Genomic DNA, 14,284 nt, shown 5'->3' on the forward strand with positions numbered 1-14,284 from the left:
TCTAACAATGTGTGGTAGCCTCCCTAAAATATTTTTACATTTAAAATCAATATATGCTGCTAAAGCTTCTGTCTTCGAGCCTCTGGCAGAAACTATTGGCCTGAAAGGTGGGTTGTCAATATGTTTATGAATTTTGGGAATCCCAAATATAGAAGGTATAATTGGGAATTCCACGGAAATGTACTGATAAGTTTGTGAGTCAATTCTTCCATCCATAAGATATTCGTATGTCAACCAATCTATTTTAGTGTAGGCTTTATTAACCTCATGCCTACTCACCTTTTCATAGGTCTCATCATCATCCAAAAGCTCAAGCATCCTATTGACATAATCTTCACTTAACATAATAACAACCCCACCTTTGTCTGGTTTCATGATCCTGAATTTGTCCATGTTAGTAAGCTCTTTTAGACAAAATGTTTCTGCAGACGTCAAATTAAAATTAATAAATGTCTTGTCACTTAAAATTCTTCTAATATGTGTCTCACAAAGTTTTTCAAATACATGTATCATGAAATTCTGGGGGGGGTATAAATGTACTGTGACGCTTGAGTGTGAAATTGTTAGAGTCTCGGGGGGTACCATTGGAATCCTGAAAAAACATTTTCAAATTTAAAAGCCTTGTGTATGTTCTTAAATTAATTAAAATATTGCCAATATCCAACTTGAACATAGGAACAAAGGTGAACCCTTTACTAAGCAAATTTAAATAGTTGTTATCAAATTTCTTTTCAGTAAAATTGTACAAATTAAATCCTAAATGTGTTGTAATGTTACATTGAGTCAAGGTCATATTGACTTCCTCATCTGGACAAAGGGGTATTACCATACGGAACTGAAACAAGTGTTATTTGACTCACTTGTGTCGTGGCTTCAGTAGATGTATTGTCTAGATGGTTACTATTGTTGTCATTGTCAATTAACATTACCATCTGGACATTCTGAGGCCTCCATTGTTGTAGTTCCTTGGAATATATTGATTGTAACTGCCCTGTCGCTCTCTTATTCTCTCTGATCTTCTTAAAGTCGGCTGCTCTAAAAAAACTGACTGTGAGTCGTCAGTGTTGTTAACATTATTTCTATGTATAGTTTCTTGATTAACATTAGAATTAGAATGATTTCTATCCGTGATAGTGTTTGCATTGTCATGATTCTGATTGTTGTGCTTCATGCTTTTATACTCCTTAAAATGATCATATGCTTTATTGTTTCTGTAGTCATGACCGTCTCTCTCAATTTTATTATTCTTGATGTCCAACCCTTTGTTAATATACCTATCAATATCTTTAAAGATGTTTTCCATTCTAAACTTATTGTGTTCAAATAATAAGTCAGCCTTAATGCCATTGTCTAAAATACATAACTTTTCTTTTAAAACATTTAATTTGTCCGTATTATTACGTGTAATTAATTTTAAAAGTTCTAAACCAGTTTTATCAAACAGTAGCAACAACTCAGAGAACATAGGTGTACCTTCTAAAAACCCATGAGGTAATTTAAAAATACGTAGTCCCTTAGGGACTTGCTTCAGTTCCAGAGAGCGTTCTAAAAACGCATTGTCCATCTGCAAAAATTTGAAGGTTTTAAGTGTCCTTTCAAATTCACTAAGGGGTGTGTTAAGGGTTCCCAAGTCCCTAGTTGCTGCATGTGTATCTGTTCAAGGAAGGAGCTGACAGGAATTGAATTAAATCTATGTTCCTGTCAGAAGAAGTGTTATTGTTTGTGTTGACTCGCCGAACAGTCTGACAACGATCATTGCTAGTTCTTACATCAACATTAGGGGGCGGGTCAGCAAAGCCTCCACCACTTGACGTCACTGCCCATCGCTGAGGACTCTTCGACCGTTGCCTAACAACTGAGCCACAGCAACAGCAGCAGCTGGCAGTCATCACGGACAACAGGGCCGCGGCTGCCACCATAGTGCCAGCAGCAGCCCCAGCAATGCTGGGTCTGTGCTGTCATCAGACCGCCCCAGGAGAACACATGCACGCGGCTCTGGCCAGGCCCAACAGGGATCTGTGTCCAGTCAATGAACACCTGCTTCTGATGACAGTACCCAGTCTGGGTTGGTACCGGATACAGTCCGTAGCACCCCTGCAAGGCACAGGTACCGTGTCCATAGCCAGAGACACTGATCTGTATGACCTGGCAGGTACAGTCTGTGGCTGTCCACAAACACCAGTATATGGCAGCCATGAGGTGGAACTGTGTGCATCCATACACACATGCGAATTGACAACACCTAGGGCTACTGCATACACGCGCACACTGCATCAACATTGTCCCACCTTGTACTGCTGTCCCTCACCAACACACATACACGTACATGTCAATCGGTGGTATCGGTGGCTGACTCAGGCATACCAAGTTCACACCCTGTGCATATGATGAAACTGTGCCACCTCCTGCAATCTGTAACATCAGTGCAGGTACAGGTTAACATGTTGCTGATGCACAGGGTGACTACATAGACGTGTAGTAATAGTATCATGCTGTTAACAGTAATGTGTGCTGAAATAATTGTGGGTATATCACAGCATGCCTGATGCAGTAAGGGTGTGATTGTCATGTACTGTTGTCTACACCCATGGTAGGTACCATAGTGTATCATCTGCACATGTTGGCATACTGGTGGTAAGGATGTCAACAGAAGGCTACATACATAGGTAGCACAGGGGATAAGGTAATGAATGTATTAATATGCAATGATGGACATGTAAACTGCAAGTGGCATGTTGCCCACACTGGACTCTGCAATGCGGATGTTTGAGGATGTTGATATGTGTGCAGTACTACACGACTGGTACAGGACACACAGGAGCACCCTAGCACTGTAAGCTCACATCTCATACCATGCTAGACAGCCCCAACACACAAAACTAACTGTCACAGGAGGGAGAGTCCCCATACATGTCAGGGATACTGTGGTGGCAGGCCAGGTAGCATACATCCTACTAAGTATGGAACCACTGAGTGAAGGCTCAGTGTCTGTTATTTGACATGTGTATTACTGCAGGTATGAGCACATGGGTTTCCATCCAGTTATTGTAGATCCTGACAGTACATGGCCTGTACACTTGTGTGCGCTGAGACTGGACCCTAGCCATCTGACCTGTGTATTTCCATGTACATGTGCATAGTGCCTGCATATTTGCAGTGTTACCTACTGGAAGTGGTACAGCTTGTTTGTTGTACAATGGACTACATGCAGCCCTGCTTACTGTAGCTGTGTTTGCATGCATGTTTGCTTGCAATTACCCTGGAATACTGATCCCACCTGCAATGCATAGTTACAGAGCTTCTGTGGACTCCTAGTGACATCTGCATAGCTTACTATATGTATGTCCATGTCTTACTTGACAGAATGTCACTGTTTGTCCTGTTCACATGTACATTGCCTGTGACACATTGCATATGACTTACCTGGCATTTGTCCACGTGAGCAGTCATATATGCTACTGCTAACTAATCACAGGCACTACACCCTCACATATTCATCTTCTGTTGAACCACCTGCTTCGCTAGGGACGGCTTGCACCTGTCACCCCTGGGCTTTCAGATATTGGCAAAGGCTCTTGCTACCCCCATAGTGCCTATGTTATGCAAGGCTCAAATGACAACCCACCTTCATAGGTATCACAAGGGATAAGAAACTAAGAGTAATGCTACCCAACACCAGAAGTCTAAACCTCAAGATGCATGCACCCGAAACTCTCCTTGGCATGGAGAACATCAATATCTGTGCAGTAACAGATGCCTGGTTCAGGGCTACTGAGAGCACCCCAGCACTACCAGGTTATACCTCACACCATACTTTTCAGCCCCAAAACTTGGAACAAACCACAAATGGAGGGGAAGTATTGATATTCATCAAAGATACCCACACCTCCAGGTTGGTGGCAAAGCACCAAGCATCAGAGACTATCCATGTGCAACTAACAATGGGTGAAACTGCCTTCCAGGTTGTAGCCTGCTACAGACCATCCTCCCAAACCCAAGAACTGCACTCGGCCATCCTGTGAACAGTGGACATATGAAGGTCTCTCCAAACACCATTATATTGGGCAACGTCAGCTACCCAAACATAGACTGGGAGCATGACTCTAGCTCCAACACCCTAGGCCAAAGATTCCTAGAATATATGAGCTCAAATGCTATGAAACAGCTTGTTACCACTCCCACAAGAAGGGGAAACATACTGGACCTGATCATCACCAACATGGGGACTCTATGCTCTAGACCAGAAGTGTATCCCTCACTGGTAAGATCAGACCATAAACTAATCTCACTGGATATTCACATCCTGACCCCACCCCCTGCCCAGAACACCACAGTGAACAACTTCTCTAAAGCAAATTCACACTCCTCAAAACTGAGGTGGAAACCTTCAAAGCCCCCGGGCCTGTGGAAACTACAGACCAGACCGCAGATTCCTCTATAAACACATTCTATGGACACCTTCAGGAATGCATGGATCATGTGATCCCGAATAAAACCAAGACCCAATCCTCCAAAGGCAGACGTCCTGTCTGGTGGACCCCAGCCATAAACAAACTACACAATAGAAGGAGGAAGCTACTAAATGATACAGCAAAATCCCAAAAGGGAAGGCATCACTGATCAGTATTAGCAAATAACTACAGGCACTCATAAGATTGTCTAAGGCCAGCTTCGAGAGAAATTGCACAGGACACTAAGGATAATCACAAGGCTTTCTTCAGTTATGTTAGGAATCTGGGTGGTAATTCCCAGATATGCTCAGAGGTAGTCCAAAATGTCAATAGAAACACCAAACCCACAGACATTGCCAACATTCTAGCTGACAGGTTCAGCGCAAACTTCTCCCCCCCCTCCACACCGAAAATGCAAATATGTATCCCAGCAGAGTTCTGCCCCCCCTGACATCTCAGATGCTCAGGTAAGAGCCGCCCTCTCCAAAGCAATACACACTGCATCAATGGGACCAGACAGTGTCCCGGGCTGTGTCCTACATGAACTCCAAGACGTGCTACAACCAAACATAAAACTACTGTTCAATCCCAGCCTTACTACAGGATAGGTGTCCAAAGAGTGGCATACAGCAACAGTGGTCCCTCTACAGAAAGGTGGTGCCTCAACGGATCCTGGACACTATCGCCCCATAAGCCACACTAGCTCGGTCTGCAGAGCTATGGAAAGGATCATCATGGACCACATAAATATAGATATTGGGGACCTACAGACATTGGTTCATACCCAGTTTGGCTTTGTTAATGGCATATCCTGCCTCTCAAACCTGGTTGATTTCTTTGAAACTGTCACCAAGGCCATTGACGAGGGGAAGGTGGTCCACACAGCCTACCTGGACCTCCCAAAAGCCTTCAATACAATACCCCACTCGGGCATTCTAGAGAAGCTCACCAGCTTAAATATAAGCCCCTATGTCACTAGATGGATTGCACACTGGCTCAAGGACAGAACCCACATGGTTAGAATTGCTGGAGCCATGCCAGACTCCAAACCAGTTACAAGTGGTGTCCCACAAGGCTCAGTCCTGGGACCTCTCTTGTTTGGTATATATTTATCGGAGGTACAGGCCAACATGGAAGGACTGTGGCTGACCAAATATGCAGATGACTGCAAACTGGCCGCCATAATCGACTCTCCGGCCGACACAAGCAAACAGACTACTTGTGCCAGAGCCATGGCCTCCAGCTGAATGCAAACAAGTGTATAGTCATCCCCTTTGGCAAAAACAAAGTGTCCACAAAGTACCACATAGGTGGTACTCCATTACGTACAGAAGAAGTAATTAGGGACCTGGGGACCCAAGTTGATAGCAATCTCTCATTTGACAGCCACGTGGCCAAAGTGGTTAGAAAGACATTTTATATAGCCCACCCCATCATGAAGGGATTCACTTCTACATCAGGGGAGGGCATTGTGCCTCTTTACTCATCCCTCATCAGGCCCATAACTGAGTACAATCCCCCTGTTGGGATGTACCTTACCAGACACCTGCAGCAACTGGAAAGACCCCAAAAGTACCTCACCAAGAGGATCAAAGGGATCAAACAGATGCCATATGCTGACCGGTTAAAGAAACCCCAGCTCTACTCAGTGGCATACCGCCTGTTCAGAGGCGTTCTGTGCCTAATGTATAACGCCATGTCAAACCCAGAATTAATGGGCATGCTGCACCTGAGAATATCCAAATCCCATCGGGCTACACGCTTGAGAGACCTGAACCTCAGCACTGAAATAAATAGGACATGCTGGAGGGACAGATTCATAACCCAGAGGCTCACTTCACTCTGGAATAAAATCCCAGTCCAGGTTAGGCAGAGTCCCTCATTGACTCTCTTCAAGAGGGATCTTGATGAGTGGATGGGACATTGTAGGTTTACCCCGGGTATCACTTCTGTGTCACTGTTAGACAGAGGCACAGTATACTAACCTCGGAAAAGGGCATGGCAAGATATATTTACAATGATGGCGACAGCCAAACACATTCTGGCTAGGTTCTTAAATGCCCTAGGGCAGATAGCCTAGTATGAACCTATGAACCTATGTACCTTGTTCCCCATTGGCCCTATGTGCTGTTAATCACCATGGCAATCACAATACTATGGTAGCATGTGCAAAGGTCACTTGTCAGTCACCTCTATGGTACAGTTGTGGAATATGTGGGTCATGTGGCAATGTCACAGCTGCCACATGTACACAGTCAACCCTCTCCCCTACACATGGACGTACAACACATGTATGAGATGGAACCACATAGTCAAACTGGGGACTAAGCACTCTGAACCCAGTACTGGCATAACCTGTCAGGTGGCATGCACTACTACAGTGACTACAATAAAAGTCTGGTGTAGACCTACACTGACAGCAATACAAGCACGTGAACACACTGGGCCATTTGTGGAGCCTTAGAATAGCATCCTGCCTGAGTGGCACACACCTCTGCAGCTGGCACACAGGCATACGTTATGCCTGAACACATCACACATAACACATAGCACACAAATCCTGTGTGCCAAACAGTCACAGCCTGTATGGCTAGACAACACACCTGCCACAGTTATGTTAGCTACCTTTATTGTCCGGTACAGTGTGATCACGCTCACCAGGTTGGACAAGGTGAAGGTCACAGTGATATTCCTGTGGGGCACTATGGTCCACCACATAACACAAGCATACAGGTCAGTCAGAGGCATGGACACATATGACTCAGTCATTGTCCATGCCACATAACTTCTCCTGCTGTACTTGTAGGGTGCTGACATCATCAGTGTTTAGAAAGCGGAATGTGCATCCTGTAGTCTGTTCTCCTAGTTGCCAAAAGGGACATTTCCCTCACACAAAATTGCACACACACTAACCCCCCTCATCCAAACACACACACTTGCAAGATTCAAACCCCTACCTGACTATGTTATGACACTCAAGACGGACGCATTAGCAGAGCGTGCTATTCACATTACTGGGATGTTTCTCTTCTCCTGCTGTACTTATAGGGTGCTGACATCATCAGTGTTTAGAAAGGGGAATGTGCATCCTGTAGTCTGTTCTCCTAGTTGCCAAAAGGGACATTTCCCTCACACAAAATTGCACACACCCTAACCCCCCTCATCCAAACACACACACTTGAAAGATTCAAACCCCTACCTGACTATGTTATGACACTCGAGACGGACGCATTAACCAAGCGCGCTATTCACATTACTGGGAGGTTTCCCTTCTCCTGCTGTACTTATAGGGTGCTGACATAATCAGTGTTTAGAAAGGGGAATGTGCATCCTGTAGAGTGTTTTCCCAGTTGCCAAAAGGGACATTGCCTTCACATAGGCTTGCACACACACCAAACCCACTCACAGGATTCAAACCACTACCTAACTATGTTATGACACTCAAGACGGACGCATTAGCGGAGCACACTATTTGCATTACTGAGAGGTTTCCCTTCTCCTGCTGTACTTATAGGGTGCTGACATCATCGGTGTTTAGAAAGGGAAATGTGCATCCTGTAGTGTGTTTTCCCAGTTGCCAAAAGGGACATTTCCTTCACACAGACTTGCACACACACCAAACCCGCTCACACACACACTGAGCATTTGCAGAATTCAAACCCCTACCTAATTATGTTATGACACTCAAGACGGATGCATTAGCAGAGCGCGCTATTCACATTACTGGGAGGTTTCCCTTCACCTGCTGTACTTATAGGGTGCTGACATCATCAGTGTTTAGAAAGGGGAATGTGCATCCTGTAGTATGTTTTCCCAGTTGCCAAAAGGGACATTTCCTTCACACAGACTTGCACACACACCAAACCCACACTAAGAATTTGCAGGATTCAAACCCCTACCTAACTATGTTATGACACTCGAGACGGACGCATTAGCGGAGTGTGCTATTCGCATTACTGGGAGGTTTGCCTTCTCCTGCTGTACTTATAGGGTGCTGACATCATCAGTGTTTAGAAAGGGGAATGTGCATCCTGTAGTGTGTTTTCCCAGTTGCCAAAAGGGACATTTCCCTCACACAGACTTGCACACACACCAACCCCACTCACACACACCCACTGAGCATTTGCAGGATTCAAACCTCTACCTAACTATGTTATGACACTTGAGATGGACACATTAGCAGAGCACGCTATTCGCATTACTGGGAAGTTTCCCTTCTCCTGCTGTACTTAATGGGTGCTGACATCATCAGTGTTTAGAAAGGGGAATGTGCATCCTGTGGGGAGGCAGATGCCAAGCACACTCTGGCTATGCTGTCATTCCCTAGGGCAAACAGCCTAGTGTTGACCTCTACACCCACATGTTTAATTGTCAAATGCACATTATTTGTTGCTGATAGACTGTTTGCAGGTCTTTATTGCCATAGCATTCCCTGTTTGTATGAACAACTTGTGTATCTGTGGAAGATGTTTGCATATGGGAGGGATCCACTATATCACGTATGTCTCTGTAGTCATTTAACTGTGTGCACTGGGCAGATTGCTGTAATGTGGTTGGTTCCTGGAATAACACGTACAAATACCAGATATGTGTGGCCAACTGCTAAACTGAGATTTGGCCTAAGTGTGTGAACATGCCCAGTTCAGACTTCTCATGGCATGTTGTCTGACATCTGTCTCATTTATCAAAGTGTGTGAGCATGCCCAGTGTGAGCTTTCCATATGTTGAACTCTGCAGCCCACCACATTTGTGGATGAGTGTGAACTTCAACAAAAATCTCCCATTTATGGTTGTGTGTTGTGTGTCATGTTGTGTAGTTACTGTCCAACTGCTTTGTGTGTGAACACAACAGGGATTATACTGTGCCTGCAGGGTTTGCATGGGATACTTTGCATACAGTTGCCAACATCCTTTCATACTGACCTAACACTGTAGTACCGTATAGTGTACTGGTTCAGTACTTTGACTGTGGTGGACAGTATCCTGGGCTTTAGTCCTATCACTGCTTTACATTTCCATAGTGAGCACAACAGCCTGATTAGGGGCCAGTTGTGCACATCTGACCATGTTGCATTATGTTCAGATATGAACTACTTAAACCAGGCTTGCCCAACATTGGTAGTGTATTCCACAACATAGGTGTACATTTGCAAACCCTAGCGATGTGCCCTAGGCAATTTCTAATGCTAGTCGGAGAGTGTGTTTGTCCTTCAACACACATTGTAAGTGGAGTTTGCCATGACATATGTCATGGTTAGTATACTGTGCCTCTGTCTACCTGTGACATAACAGTGATACCCAGGGTAAACCTACCATCTCCCATCCACTCATCAAGATTCCTCTTGAGGAGAATTGATGAGTGACTCTATGGATAGCCTGTACTGGGAGTTTACTCATGGGTGAGGGTGGCTTCTGTGTTATGGATCATGCAGTACAGCTTGTCCTATGTATGTCAGTGCTGGGGTTCAGGTCTCTCATGTGCATAGCTCACTGCCATTCAGATTGTACAAGGTGCAGCATGTTTATTGATACCAGCTTGGACATGGCTTTATACATCAGGCACAGCTTGCCTCTGGGTGGGCAGTATGGCAGTGTGTGTAGCTGCAGTTTGTTTAATCAGGCAACACATGGCATCTGTGCAAGCTCTTTGATACTCCTGGTGAGGTACTGTTGGGGACTTTACAGTTGATGGAGGTGTCTGCTGAGGTACATCCCTCAGGGGCTATTGTAGTCAATTGTAACGCTGATGAAGGATGACTGCAGAGCCACAATGACCTCCCCTTATCTAGATCTGACAACCTTCATGATTAGGTGGGTATATGGTATGTTTCTGTAAACACTACAGCCACATGTTTGTCCAATGCAGGATATCTATCACCTTGTGTCCCCAGGTCTCTCATTACATGTTAAGTATGTAATGGGTTAACACCTATGTGGTAATTGGTGGGCACTTACTGTATATCCACGGGGGTTGACTATACACTTTTCTGCAATTAGCTTGCTGACATGGCTATGGCACCAGTTGTCTGTTCCTATGTGGCCCTTTTGTGGGATGCTTGTGTCAGCTGGAGGGTCACATATGGTGAGCAGTTTGTAGTCCTCTGCAAACATGTTCAGACACAGTCCTTCCATGTTGGTCTGTAGCTATGGGACATATATACCAGACGAGGGAGGTCCCATGACCAAGCCTTGTGGGATGCCAGTTATATCTGGTTTGTAGTCTGACATGGCTGCAGCATGTCTGACCATGTCAGTTCTGTCCTTGGTCTGGTTTGCAATCCCTCTACTGACATAGGGGTTTATATTTAAGCTGGTGAGCATATCTATAATGAACACATAGGGTATTGTATAGAAGCCTTTGCAAGGTCCAGCTACGCTGTGTGGACCACATTGCCCTCATCAATGACCTTAATGACTGTTTCATATGAGTCAAACATGTTTAGGGGCAGGATCTGCACTTAAGAAAGCCACACTGTTTAGGTCCGGTGTCAGTAGGTCACCAATATCTTTATGTCTGCGGTACATGCTGATCCTTTCCATAGCTGTGCAGACCGAGCTTCTCAGGATTCTGGGGTGGTAGTTTTCAGTATCCATTCAGGCAACACCTTTGTTGAGAAGGAACACTGTTGTTGTACACTGCTCTTTGGGTACATATCCTGTGGTAAGGCTGACATTGAGCAGTAGTGTGATTTGGCATTCCATTCTTCTTGGAGTCCATGTTGGACTCAGCCCAGGACACCATCTCATAACATTGCTGCTGTGTGTTTTGCTTTGTAGATGCTGGCTGTTACCTCAGCATCTGCAATGTCAGGGGGCCAGCAGTCTGCTGGGATAGATATTTTGCATTCTGGGGTTTGCACTGCACCTGTCAGGATGTATGTTGGCAATATGTGTGTGTGTGTTTGGTATGTTGTTTGTAATATTTGTGTAATTCAGAGCGTATCTGTGAATTCCTAACATCAGTTGTGGAAGCCTTGGGATTATCCTTAGTGTCCTGTACAATTTGTATCTTCATAGGTTCATAGGTTCATACTAGGCTATCCACCCTAGGGCATTTGTAAGTCTTGCCAGAGTGTGTGTGTCTTTCACCACCCCTTGCTATGTGAATATTATGGCCATTTATGATTTGCTTTGCTGTGCCTCTGTCTGGACATGACACAGTGAAGACCCCCAGTGTAACTCTACGATCATCCATCCACTTGGCAAGATTCCTGTTGAAGAGTGTCAGTGCGGGGCTCTGCCTAACATGGAGTGGGATTCTGTTCCAGGGTGTGGGGAGCCTCTGGGTTATGTATCTGTCCCTCCAGCACATCCTATTTCATTATGTGTTGAGGTTGACATCTCTCACTCTCACAGCTCCAATGGCTTTGAGTTTTCGGGGTGGAGCATGTCCATTACTCCTGTGTTGGACATGGCCTTGTACAACAGGCATGCAATGCCTCTGTGTAGGCAGTATGTGACTGCATTCAGCTGGGGTGTCTACAGCCAGGCAGCATATGACATATATTTGAGACCCTTTATCCTCTTGGTGAGGTACCTTTGAGTCTTTCTAACTGCTGCAGGTGTCAGGTAAGGTACATCCCAAATGAGGCATTGTACTAGATTATGGGTGTGATAAGAGAACAGTATAGGGGCACAATGACCTCTGTTGACGCAGATGTGAATCCTTTCATGATACGGTGTCCAATATAGACAGTCTTCCTAGCCACATTGGCAATGTGAGTGTCACATAACAGGTTACTGTCCACTTGTGTCCCTAGGTCCCTGATTACTCCTTCCATACATAATGGTTTACCACCTATGTGGTAATTTGTGAGTACCTTGTTTGGTATTTGGTGGGACATTCATACTGTCCAGTGTCTTCAGGACGGCTGGGTGGGGTTCCTGTGTGTGAGAGTGTGGTCTGTAGCATGCTACAGACTGTACAGCAGTCTTGCCTATGGTTAGTTGCACATGGGTGGACTCCAATGCCTTGTGCATTGTCAGTTTCCTGGACATATGGGTGTCTGTGCTGAATATGGATACTCACCCTCCTTTTATGTTTTGTTCCAGGTTTTGGGGCCATGACACATGCTATGTTGTATAACCTGGTAGTGCTGGTGTGCTGTTAGGAGGCTTGCAACAGGTTTCTGTCACTACACAGACATCAATGTTTTCCATACTGGGGATGGCCTCGGGAGCATGCATATTGGGGTTTACACATCTGGCATTGGTCAGCATTACCCTTATGTTTCTTTCCACTTATGTTTTGTAGGGTGGTGGGTTAGTCTTTTCAGCCTTGCCTACAATAGGCTCTATGGAGGTGGCAAAAGCCTTATCCAATATCCAAATGCCCAGGGGTAACAGGTGCAAGCCATCCCTGGAACAGCTGCATGGCTTGTCAAGCTTGACATCCCAAGCAGACAGACATTGGATCCCCTTGGAATGACACCAGTAATTGTGCCACTTGTTATAACTGATCATTCCGTGTTTGTACTGTGGCATCATTCTTGGTGAGGGTAGGATGCTGCAAACGGTCAGTGTCATACCGGCCTGGACTACATAATCAGAGAGCTCATCTATGTCTCTTTTCATGTAGTCCAGGGAGGTACATCTCAGGTCATTCACACCAGTATGGACTATGACTGCATCATATTTCTACTTGCTTTGGGGTGACCTGCATACTTGTGTTATGTGGCGTATTGTAGCAGCCTACAGGTAGCTTACTGCACCCTTTCACTTGTTCAGTCTGGTGTGCAGTACAGCAGCGTGTCTCACTATGGAGTCACCTATTACAACTGTATCATGCATGTTGCTTCTCCTTCTGGCCTGTGACTGTTTGGCACACCAGCTTTGTGTACTATGTGTTGCATGTGCTATGTTTGGAGGTTGTTTGATTGGGTGTCTGCTTTGGAGGCCTCTGTTGGTGTGGTGTGTTTGTAATTCGGGCCTCTGGGAATGTTTTTCTGTGTTTCTGTCTTTGGTTTGCAGTTGTGTTAGGTCTATGTGGGACTGGGTTTGTGGTGTGTGTGGTTACCTTCTCCTCCTGACTAGTTTTGGGAGTACTGAGTTGAGGGAGCTCAGCCTCCAGTTTGGATAGATGGTTGCATCTCTCACATATATTTGTATTTCTTGGGGGGAGTTGGGGGTTGTCTGTGTACTTGGGGCAGGTGTAACATTGCCTCAAGATTCACAGATTCAACTTGTTGTGGCTGGCCTTAGTGGATTGTATGTGTGGACATATTTTATTGCCATACTACTGATTAGTGATTACTTCTTTTTTATGTTTGCTCTATCATGTAGTAGCTTCCTCATTCTCTTGCATGGTTTGGTTATGGCTGGTGTCCACCATGCCAGATGCCTGCATGTATGGCATTGTGTCTTGTTTTAATTTAGGATTGCATACTCCAAGCATTCCTGGCAGTGTTCATGGAATGGCTGTATTACAGGTTCTGAGGTGTGGCCCATATTTTGCACCTGCACAGGACCTTTAATGGATTCCACATCAGTTTGGAGGAGTGCAAATATTGCTTTACACATGTTTTTCACTGTGGTTTTCTGGCCAGGGACTGTGGTCAGGATTTGTATATCCAGTGTGATTACTCTATGGTCTGGTTTTACCAGTGAGCAATACACTTCTCGTCTTGCCATCCAGTACCCATGTTGCTGATTATCACATCCAGTATGCTTACCCCTCTTGTGGGAGTGGTACGTTGTTCCTGGGCATTTTGGTTTATGGATTCTATGAACTTTTGTCCTACAGTGTTGGAGCTAGTATAATGCTCCCAGTCTATGTCTGGGTATTTTCAGTCACCCAATATAATGTGGTTTGGAGGACTTGATATATTTATGTA

This window comes from Protopterus annectens, chromosome 1.part2 (genome assembly GCF_019279795.1).
Source record: "Protopterus annectens isolate FY-2018-M chromosome 1.part2, PAN1.0, whole genome shotgun sequence".
Lineage (NCBI taxonomy): Eukaryota > Metazoa > Chordata > Ceratodontiformes > Protopteridae > Protopterus > Protopterus annectens.